Below are 11,073 nucleotides of genomic sequence, written 5' to 3'. Positions count from 1 at the left end.
AATTGGCTGAAAGTAAAGCCACACAGTTAGCATGTCTTGTAGCATTTGTTTATAACAATATGTTTCAACCTATTTTTAAATGTTTCTAAAATTTTTCCACATGAAATAGCATAGATGAAGTAAATTAATGACAAAAATACTGTGAAAATGAAATTGAATAGTAAGCATGTATATTGAAAAATCCCTGTGTGTATGTGTGCGTGTATGTGTCTGTAAAAAATGATTAGCTCGCAAGAAAGAATTTAAAAAAAAACACCAAAAAAGAAGACGATTAAGCGGGGAGTTGATTGAGGCCAGTTTGTGCAGTAGGTTGTTAAAGCTCTGTCTCCAGCGGCACAAGGCTTGAGCTCTAATGTATGACTATAACACTATCCGATGACAATCGGAACTGCATTGTGCTTATTGAGTGTTAAAGAACTAAGGGATTCCCGATATAAAATGTTATATATTGTAATCTCTGTCTATGGCTTCCACTTAGGTCGTCCTTCTTTAAAGCTCTCGTGTGGTGTTGTTTAGTTGCAGATGTTTGATAGCCTGAATGGTACACGGTCTTGTCTCGACCTATGCAATTAAACACATCTGTAACTTGAGCTCACTTTACCACTGTCAACGCATTGCATTGCATAACGCAGTCAGATAATGGCCTAAAAACTACCTTGGGAATAAATCTGCTCTGAAATTGAGCAAATCCAAGCCCTCCAAATCCTTGGGAACAGTGGCAAACCACTAATAAAAAAGCGATTAGAGCTAAACACAATATTTTATTAACAGACTAACTTATACCGAAACCTACAATATTGTACCCGCCACCACCCACAGAAGCAACAGAATCCGGTGCAACATCTCCTTCATACGGAGACCGCTTAACTAGGATTGTCATTACACGTGCTAAACGGGAGCTGTATTGTAAGGTTATGGTTCACACAGGAGTCCTGAGGGAGATGAACGTTGGGACAGACAATAAGCAGAATTGAAGGTCTGCGATTTAGGGAACTGGGCAAATTTGAAAACTATTTTTAATTGCCTCAAAAAGATCACTTACGATGGTTACCACCAACTAACTCGCAAGTAAAAGTAAGATGAATCAGTAGAACAATTTCATCTAGCACTCGAAGAATTGGCCGAACTTTGTGTTCGTGTTCTAGGAGTGTTAGAAGACGCAATTAATTCACATCAAATGTGCACGATGTAGAAAATGAAATAGTAGTTTTCAAAGTAACGGAATTGCCAACTAATACGTTAGAAATCGCAATGGCGATTTAAAAAGGTGTTCGTAACCCATTAAGCATTCAATCCAAACAGCTCTCTATGATATCCATATTCGGCAGGAGGGAACAGAACCATCTTTTAGGTGAGTTCCTCATCAAAAATGAATACCGTACACAGTTACAACACAGAAAATTCAATAGAGGACAGTCGTCAAACAACTGCAGAAATTGTAGATGGAAAGGGATCCTCCAGATTACTTCAACAAATGTTCTATAATCGGACACGATGGCAAATTTTGCCGCAAAGGAGTCATTTTTTCAGGGTTTGCAAATCCTAGACAAAGACAAATGGACAACTGAAGAAAAAGTTGTTCAAAAAATGTCGAAGTTCGTCAATACGATCAAAGGACAGGACGATGCAGAGGTCAACATAGTACATTTCATCGAGGTAGAATGATGCTACAGTTAGACAGAAAAAGATTACTATGTCAAGATGGGAAAAATAGTCCGAGTTAGTCGATCTATACACTCTAAAAAAATTGCAGGTAACTTGATTATAAATTGCAGGTAAATTTACCTTGAATTTGCAAGTAAATTGTTCTTTAATGCAACTTACCTGCAAGCAATCTCAAATACCTGCAATTCTAGGTAAATTCGCTTGAAATGTACCTAGAAATTGCAGTGTTAACCTCCTAAAATTTACCTGCAAATAAAAATTTCTAGGTAGTTCTACCTGCAAACTGCATATAAAAATATAGGTAGAATTACCTAGAAATTTCATTTTGCAGGTAATTTTTTAGGTGAAAATACCTGCAAATTCTAGGTAAGTTCTAGGCAAATTTACCTAGAATTTTACATGCAAAAAAATACGAGGTAATTCTACCTGCAAACCGTTTATGCAATTTGCAGGTAGAATTACCTAGAATTTTTTTTGAAGGTAAAATTCTAGGTAAATTTGCCTAAAATTTACCTAGAATTTGCGGGTATTTTCACCTAAAAAATTACCTGCTAAATTACCTGCAAGAGAATATACAGAGGAAAATAATTGATCTGTGGTCACAATTTTATATAATACTTTCCCGCCCCTTATTATCTGAACAGTCAGTTTTTGCTATGTAAGCACAAAATGAAAAGTCAAGAGGAGGATTAAAAACTGGGTACCGACAGCAAGCATTATAGATGATAGGGCATATTAATTTCTGCTGAAATTTTCCAGTTTTCTGCTCGGACTGACTTTGTTTCCTTCTAATCTTCCATTGAGGAATATTTTCTAAATTTTAATAAAACTTTTTAAATGTTTTTTTTTCACGTATAGCTTAATATATTTCACTTAATATATTTGTGTTGTTTGAGTTTGCAGGTAAATTCCAGGTACGTATTCTAGGTAAATTGCAGGCATCATTTTTGCAGGTAATTTTGCAGGTAATGTTACCTGCAATTTTGTTTACCTGCAAACGTTGCAGGTAAATTTACCTAGACATTTTTTAGTGTGTAGGAGGAGTTGATCTGACAGTAGTCCCAGACTCACACCTTGGACTATTTGAGAGACATTTATTCACGAGCCTCGGATGACATCTTTACCAAGGCAAATCCAAGAATCATCAGCTGCGATAGCAGTTTAAACTCTAGCTCATAGCGGTATATTAATGCAGTCTCAGAGTGGCTCATCATTTTCCTTTGGATATAGAGAGTCAATTACGGGAACTGACCCTGGAACGTAGCCAATAGGGTGACGTTCAAATATGCCGACGTAATACTATGCCGATTATAAGAGTGCCGAAAATTTATTCAATTTTTCGCCCGATAAAGTCTAAACCAATCAGATCACTTTAACTGAAATGAGCGCAAAATTTCTGAACCAATCACCACGAAGTTGTGAGACTTTGGATTTTATTATTTATCAGGACAAGATAATTGGAGGGAGAAATATTTAAAACAAACAATGATAATTGCGGACCAGGGCCACGCCTCAGCGGCCCGTGGGACTTAATATGAATCTATCACAACCGAATGCTGACCAGCGTGCCCTGGTTGCTTTGAAAACAGCATTCAGTTAGCATTTAATTGATAATTAATAGGTAATAGCAGTTTCGCCATTTTTATAATCAATTTCAGTTTCGGCACTCTTAAACGTCGGCATAGTTGTACGTAATCAGCCAATAGCACTACATCGCTATCAACCTGAAACGAGATAAATCTATCAAATTAGCGCTACGTTCAAAAGCTTAAAGTAAAGACATAATAAAGAACAAGTACAACTGCCGAACAATGAATGCTTTACTTGTACAATATCACAAAAAAGTCAATAGTCAGGCACGTTTTTTAACAGTAGATCCTAAATATGCTTAAAAAGTCAAACTTCATTACATCCAAACCCAGCTTAATATTGTAACATTGTTAATGCAAAAACTGAAACGTACAGGTTTCTATCTAAATTTCACAGATTAATAGATATGCACGCATAATTCCAAAAAAGAATAGACTCATTATAAGTAAGTCTGTCGAATAACCCTATTTTGTATATAGATGCTTAGAAGTGTTAGACAGAGAATACAGCGATCAACCTACCCAAGTGTTGTTTTCCTAGAAGCATTTCGCCTGGATAATCCGAATAGGAAACCAAAGGTTTCAAGGCGGCATACTTCTAACAATTAAGAAAACATCAGCAACCAATAGGTTGAAACGTCCATCAAAAATACAGCAAATAAAAATAGTTTATTCCTGGAAAATGCCCATTATGTCGGAAAACATCCCTAGTTTGGTTAAACCTTGTATTACATTTCTCAACGTAATAAAGAAGAAATTAGTGTTTACACGGACAGATGCACTTGATTAAGACTTCGACAAAATTAAAGAAAATACCAATAAAGAGACAAATTTCTCATTATAGTACAGCACATGAAACAGGAGAAAAATGTGGCGCGCTCTAGAGAAAGACTGGACCTTTTCTTTAACAGCATTTACGGATCGGTCTACAGCAATTATTGCGTATGCAACACCATTCTTGAACAAAGCAGAATAACATTATAAAATTATTGAACTACACTTGTTAAGAGTTGTCTGCAGTTTACAACAATTCAGACATTAATTACACCGTAAACAATTTATGATAGTAACAGATCAACGAACGCCTCCATTAATTTTGAAAATCTTCAAAAAATCATCCGAGGCGTCTGACCCGTTGCAAAGACAGCTTACTAACGTTTGACTTTATAATTGAGCACATTGCAGGCAGTAACAATAAATTTGTAGAATATAACTCAGGTAACCCAGATAAAGCATCGATCATTAGTTCTATATACGATGAAAAACTCATAGCAGCACAAACAAATGCTATTTGTAATGAGCTGTTAAAATCGAGCAAAGAAGAGGAAGACGCTTTTCTATAAAAACCAGCAACAAACACTGTTGGTAAATGTACAATGAATGAACATGTACATGGGGCGTATTATACTAGAGGTACACAACAAAAAAATTTACTGCAGAATGACATCATGCTTGCAATTTGGGAAGTGAATTTTTATTAGCAAGCAAACATGGCACATTTGAAACAAAACAATTAGGCCGGTACTTTCGTCCGACGATAGCTAGGACGAACAAAGTTATATCAAATAACAAACAAAAAACATTACTAAGAATACAGCAAAACACGATTTTGCTATATGTAATCGTGTAGACTATAACGATGGTGAATTAAGAGTAAATTCGAACAAACAGTGTACAAGTAATCAGAAAAGAATAAAAAGCTGGCTTTCGCCCGTTTACATCGATGCAAGAAAGCAACCTATTTCTCTTTAAAATTTGAATCCACATAAAGCGATTAACTGTACCACTGAAATACTTTCACAATCGAAATTGACAAGTCATTGTCAAATTTTAGAACAAAGTCGTTAAATTTTAATTTGAAGTCCCAAGTATTCCCTTCGAGCTCACCTCAACAATCGAACCCCACTGTAAATAGATTGAACGTAACCACTTTCCTATCATCCAACCGTTGGTTATTTAAAACAACCTCAGAATAATTAGAAGCTAAGAGTTTAGAAATGAGAACATCTCAGTCAGCTCCTCGCTTTCTCCAGAAAAAGCAACCTTCATTCTGGTAACGGACAACGATGTGTGCAGCCCATTCAATTCTTATTTCCGGCCGTCATTAATAACACAGTGCTAAGAGAGACTCGGGAAAGTACTGAAAAATAAACGACGAGGAGAGAAGCGAGACGCTGAGTCAACAAATCGATGCTCATGTGAAGCCTCTCTACGCAAAATGGGTGAGTTTTAGACGCCAATTGAATGGACATTCCAAATGACATCAAAGAATCGTTCGAAAACGTGTTTCCTGGAACACACTCAGACATCGGGGTAACGACGGGACTGGAAAAGACAGAGTTGTGGCTGTTCTGTGACCATAAAAATAAAGAGTTCAGTAAGAACCTTAAGCCAATAATTCGGCAAAAAGAACCGAAGCCCTAATTCTGTGCCTTGAACCAAATCAGAAGATACAAATTGACTTTGCGAGTTTACTTTACGACATAGTTTATGAAAAATAATTTTTCACATTAGTTTGCACACATATTTTCGATATACCCGAAATTAATTATTAAAAATCCAAAAACATCAAACTATTATTAAAAAAATTCAAAAATGCACCTAGTACTTATTACACTGGGATGAGTCTAGATCAAGCACTTCGTTTGGAAAGCAATATTGTACGAAATTTTTTGAAAAAAATAGTATTACCGAGTTGAATATAGCCTCCGGAGAAAGCCACAGCAAAATTGTTGTAGTCAAATTTTTAAAATACTCTAGTGTGTATTGAATTAGAATGTGGAAATTATGAATTTTCTCTCTACGCCAGCTATGCAGACAAAAACAAAACGAATGTTACACCATCCGATTTAAAAAATTTTTTAAAACTCAGTGTTTTTCAGCGCGTTTCTTGCAAAGTTTCAGCGCATTTCAGCACATTTAGTACATTTTTATGTAAGGTTTTTGCGCTGAACTTTTTGAAAAATCAGCCCATTTCAACGCATTTCTTACATCATTTTTCTCGACCCGGGTGGTTTAACGTTAAAACCAAATTGTTCAGATTTGGATACATTTGCCTCCCAAGAGGTTATGAACAAGAAGACATAGAATGAGTAGAAAAAACTCAGCAATCGAAATGTAAAGGCAAATATAAAAAAGTCTGACAGAAGACCACCCAGTATAGTGACAGTTGAGCTTTCAATTTTTTTTATCACGTCGATACTCTCACTTATGAAACTGAGTAAACATCTTATTGTGCCAATTAGCTAAGAGTTAGTCTTGCTTACCCCTCCAATGATGTTTATACCTCTAAATCTTTCAATTACTACTAGCATAAGTACACCATAACACACAAATTTAAAAAAACCAATATAAAATTTTCGTCTGAAGGAGCCGAAGTGTTGTACAGGAGTACCTCTTTTATAAACGAACTATAAAATTTTCCCATTAAAATCGCTGCACGTTTCCACTTATTCAGTGATAAGGAATCTAAGTTATTCTACGTATATATTGCTAAATACTTATTTATTGTCGCGTCCGTCATTTGCCTCTGTCAATTAGATAGGTCAAACTTTTTTCGCTAAAAATCCAATTTTATGTTCTTTTGATTAAATTTTCTGACCCCCCATACTCACAAAAAGGAGCTCAGTAAAGACCAAATTTTCAGTTCTTGGCAAGTTTCCAGATAATTACTTAAATTTGCAAGCTCTTTCTACTAGTAATTTCGCATTAATCGTTTACCTTCAATAAAAATGATGTTGTCAACTTTTTTGTTGTTTGTCATGAACTTGAAAGAAATGGTTGGTTGCTGTTTTTAATCTAATTTGAACATCGAGCCAATATTTTTTCAAATTTTGACAAACTCAAAAAAGACAAAAAATATGTTAATTTTTAATTGTTTTGTTTTGAAAAATCAAAAATACTTTTTTCTTTACTCTTATTGGTTTTGCTCAACTTTTATTTGCTGCTCTGTTCAGAGTTGCACCTCTAAACTCCTTCTTTTTTTATTTTGATCACTTTATTTTAATAGTAGTGCACAAAATATTTAGTCTTTAAAGTGTAATATTGTCCAAAGTGCAATATCTCTCCATTTTTAATCATCACTCCATTTTTTGATTTGCAGTCAATTCAGTCATGTTTGAGCTCTGGCAACTGATATGACCTCAAATCAAAGCAAGTAAGTTCAATAATTAGCGTATGCATTTATTAGAAGGTACCGACTCGGTTCATTTAAATTTTGACTTAATTGTCGACCTAATGAGAAGAAAATAGTGCATGATACAATTGGTGTATGAGTTCAAAGAAAACTGTTTCAAACGCAAATCAAGGAAAAAATTAATCAAACACCGCGTTGAAGGACTGGTACAAACCACCATTAATTATAGTACGAGTCACGATAATCTACAAATCAAAATAAGGGTTTTAATTAAAGGAATTCAAATTTTGATTTTTTTAGCAAAACATTTGATAATAAATAACAATGGCAGCAGATTAAACCTGATCTAAACAAACTAACTCAATTTTACTACAAAAGGATACAGTCTATAATGACCTTGTATGACATGTCGCCAGAAAGAAAACTGAAAAATGCAAAGATGAGAAAAATTTTTGTGAAGCATCTTATTTCTGATTTCAAAATCAACTTTTGAATGCGTTAACAATACGTTGATTCAAACGAAACTCCCTATAATGTCAATGAAACCTGTTATTAGCAGGATTACTTTTTATTAAATTGCAAAACTACAAAAACCAACAGAAGCAGGCAGATGAAGAAAATAACTAATGCCCTCGGCGTTTAAGCAATTAAAATCATTAGCTATCAACTGAAAAAATAAACGGAGTTCACAAGGGCATCATTTGAACATCAACAGTGCTTGTTTTTAGTGGAGCTGTGAAAAACATAATGACAGATCCACAAATATTGACGAATTTCGTAAATTTAAAATGGTTAAGTCACATAAAACGAGATAACACGAGAAACAAAAAGGCAAAATTCAAAACTAACTCAATAGTTTTTTAGGAAAATTAAAGGTCATAATAATCATTACTTGTCAACTGATTGTTGATTATAAGTTCTTTTATTACTGCATAACACCCAAAATGAACATCAATAACTGGCAAAACTTGAAGATTATGGAAGAAAAATTTTAAAGTCACTAATGCCGTAAAATTTTATTTGAAAATGATCTTTAATTCCAATTTGGCAGCCTCCAAACAGAAAAAGGAATGACGACCATTTTTAAACTGTGACAGGAGACCAAAGAAAAACCAACCACAAAAATAAGCAGTCGTAGAAAAATCAGATGTTTTCAAAGAAAATTCGTTGTATTCTAGTTAAAAATCCAATAGTTAAAACCTAAAAACTCTTAAGATAAATAGGTTTTGTGTCAGTCTAAAACAGAGGAAATTTAAATTAATTATAGAAAGAAGCTAATTACAGTTTTAGGATTGAAATGGTTAGAGATACGACAAAAACAAGTTCAAATTTTTTTAAACGAATAAGTTGGAAGGCAGAAGCGGCTTTTTTGTGTTAAAAGTGTTAAAATAAACGCTTTCGATATATTTTTTTTCTAAAATCACATTTCATAGGCAACTGCATTTTTCATCGTTGAGACTGAGCTACAAGAATAAACAACAGCCACCACAAATGCGGGAAAAACTCAAGACTTTCCTAAGTTTTTAAGAAAATTAATTTATCGGTAAGAAAAATCAGTAGTTCATCTGATAGATAATATTTGTTCAAAGTACCTCATTGGATCGTATAAAAGGTCTGTTCTTTCAATTTTGTCCTGATTAAAAAATTTACTGTAGATTGCATTGAAGAACAAAAAAGACTTTATAAAAGAAAGCGCCTCAGTAAAACCAAAAGCCTTTTTGATTGTAAAAAATATTGATCGTTCGGATCAATTTATATGGTTGAACTGTTTGAAAATCAGTTTCTCTCAGTTTGAAAAACACTTTATCTCTAAGTATCAAATCAAAACCAATTTTTAAAGCAACTTTAGCTAAATTGAGCAAAACTGATGCAAATAGTTGCGTGAGGATTGCTTTGAGTCGAGTGAAGAAAAACAACGAATATAAACGTCAAAAGTACGTCAAACATTTTAGCATCTTTTTCCAATTTTAAAAACGGTTAAAACAACGCCTTAGTTTCACATCAAGAAAGTGACAGCTGAAATCATGCAAAATTTAGAAAGCAGATCATATTTTGTTTCCTATTTTTATAGTTGAGCACAAAATTATCCCTCGAAATGTCGGATGAAACAACTAGACTCCGACGAAAAAACAATCGCTAACTATCAAAATATTCATAGGATTTGTTTGGTTTTTAGCCAATTTTTTAGGCGTTGCAAGTACATGTTTGGAGAAATAAGCAAAGTTTTTAGTGGTTTTGAGGTCGGTGTTTAACCAGAAAAAGCAGAATCAAAATTGGCCATTGTCGAACACAATAACACAGCATCAGTTCACAGGTAACGAAAAAAGAGAAAGTTTAAGCTTAGAACTTGTTATCTCTCAAAAAACCAGAGATTTGCAAATTTTCTGTGGTACTTTTTCTTGGTAATAACACCATCAAGAAACCCAATAGACTTCAGCACACAGTTAGGCTGAACAATTCTAGGCTGCATAGTCCATACGGGCATCAAAAAGTGCCCTTGTTACTTCAATTTAAGAGCCGTTGGAATTGTTTGCTAAATATATTGACTTTCAATTTTGATTATTTGTCAATTTCAGTCTTTATAGTTTCAATTCTGCCAAATATTCAAATCCGGTAAACTAGTTTTTTGCGCTAACTAGTTTTTTTGCGTAAACTAGTTTAATCCGGTAAACGACGACAATTGCGCTTCCTTGGTCATGTCATACGAAAAAGGGAGCTAGAAGCGCTATCACTTTCCGGAAAAATAGATGGGAAGAAAGCAAGAGGCAAACAGAGGACCCTTTTTCCTACAACAGTTTCCTGGAAGAACGAATGACATAATGCATGCGGCCAGAGATCGAGAAAAATGGAAAGTCTTCACAAATAAGGCAACCAACGTCTGTCAACAGATATGATAACTGAAGAAGAAGCAGAAACTAATTTTTAGGGTCTGTTGAACAAGCAGTTAGCAACAATAAGATTTGTGACTGAAGTCTAACAAGTTTGAGTAGGAGGTTGAACATAGTTAATGCATAGGTTTCTTCTAATTTCAGTCAATTAATGAATAATACTACACGGTTGTTATCGCCACCGAGAAGTTATCAAACTCCGAGGCAAAACCGAGTTGTTATGATAACTTCGAGGGCGATAACAACCGTGTGGTAATTTTTTTTATCAGCACATCTTGCGATCATTTCAAAATTGAACAAGTTTCATTGGTTTCTCTTTTTTATTTTTGTGGACAATTACACTTTCAAAGGTAAGTGATGTTTCTTTGGATCTGTTATTCGTTTTGCCCTCATGTACCCCACCCCCCCTCCCCTCTCCCACACACATACACACACACCCACACACACACGCGCACACACACACACACATACACAAACATACAAACACACACACGCACACACACACACACACACACACAAACACACACAGAGAGACACACACGCACGCTCACGCATGCAGACACGTAGACATGCACACACGCGCGCGCATGCGCGCACACACATACACATTTACATACACACACGCACGCACAAACACACACTTGCACACACAGAGACACACGCGCACGTTCACGCGCGCACACACGTGCACACACAGACATACACACGCACACACACACTTAGACACACATACACACACAAACACACACAGAAACACACAAACAAACTCACACACACACATAAGCACACACACACA

At 35.0% G+C, this 11,073-nt stretch overlaps 1 protein-coding gene and 1 long non-coding RNA gene across 2 annotated transcripts in view; one reads left to right on the top strand and one right to left on the bottom strand.

The window, feature by feature from the left end:
• Positions 1-11,073, bottom strand: part of LOC142334544 (uncharacterized) — a 489,219-nt gene that overhangs the window by 154,272 nt on the left and 323,874 nt on the right. The window lies entirely within an intron of this gene.
• Positions 10,509-11,073, top strand: part of LOC142335375 (uncharacterized) — a 40,281-nt gene continuing 39,716 nt past the window's right edge. Inside the window, exon 1 of the long non-coding RNA XR_012758868.1 lies at positions 10,509-10,627. This is a non-coding gene — a long non-coding RNA (uncharacterized LOC142335375). The remainder of the gene's footprint in view (positions 10,628-11,073) is intronic.

This window comes from Convolutriloba macropyga, chromosome 2, assembly GCF_964194025.1.
Source record: "Convolutriloba macropyga chromosome 2, txConMacr16.3, whole genome shotgun sequence".
NCBI classification, from domain to species: Eukaryota; Metazoa; Xenacoelomorpha; order Acoela; family Convolutidae; genus Convolutriloba; species Convolutriloba macropyga.
Note: the sequence above shows the minus strand (reverse complement) of the source record. Positions and strands in the feature narration are given on the sequence as shown.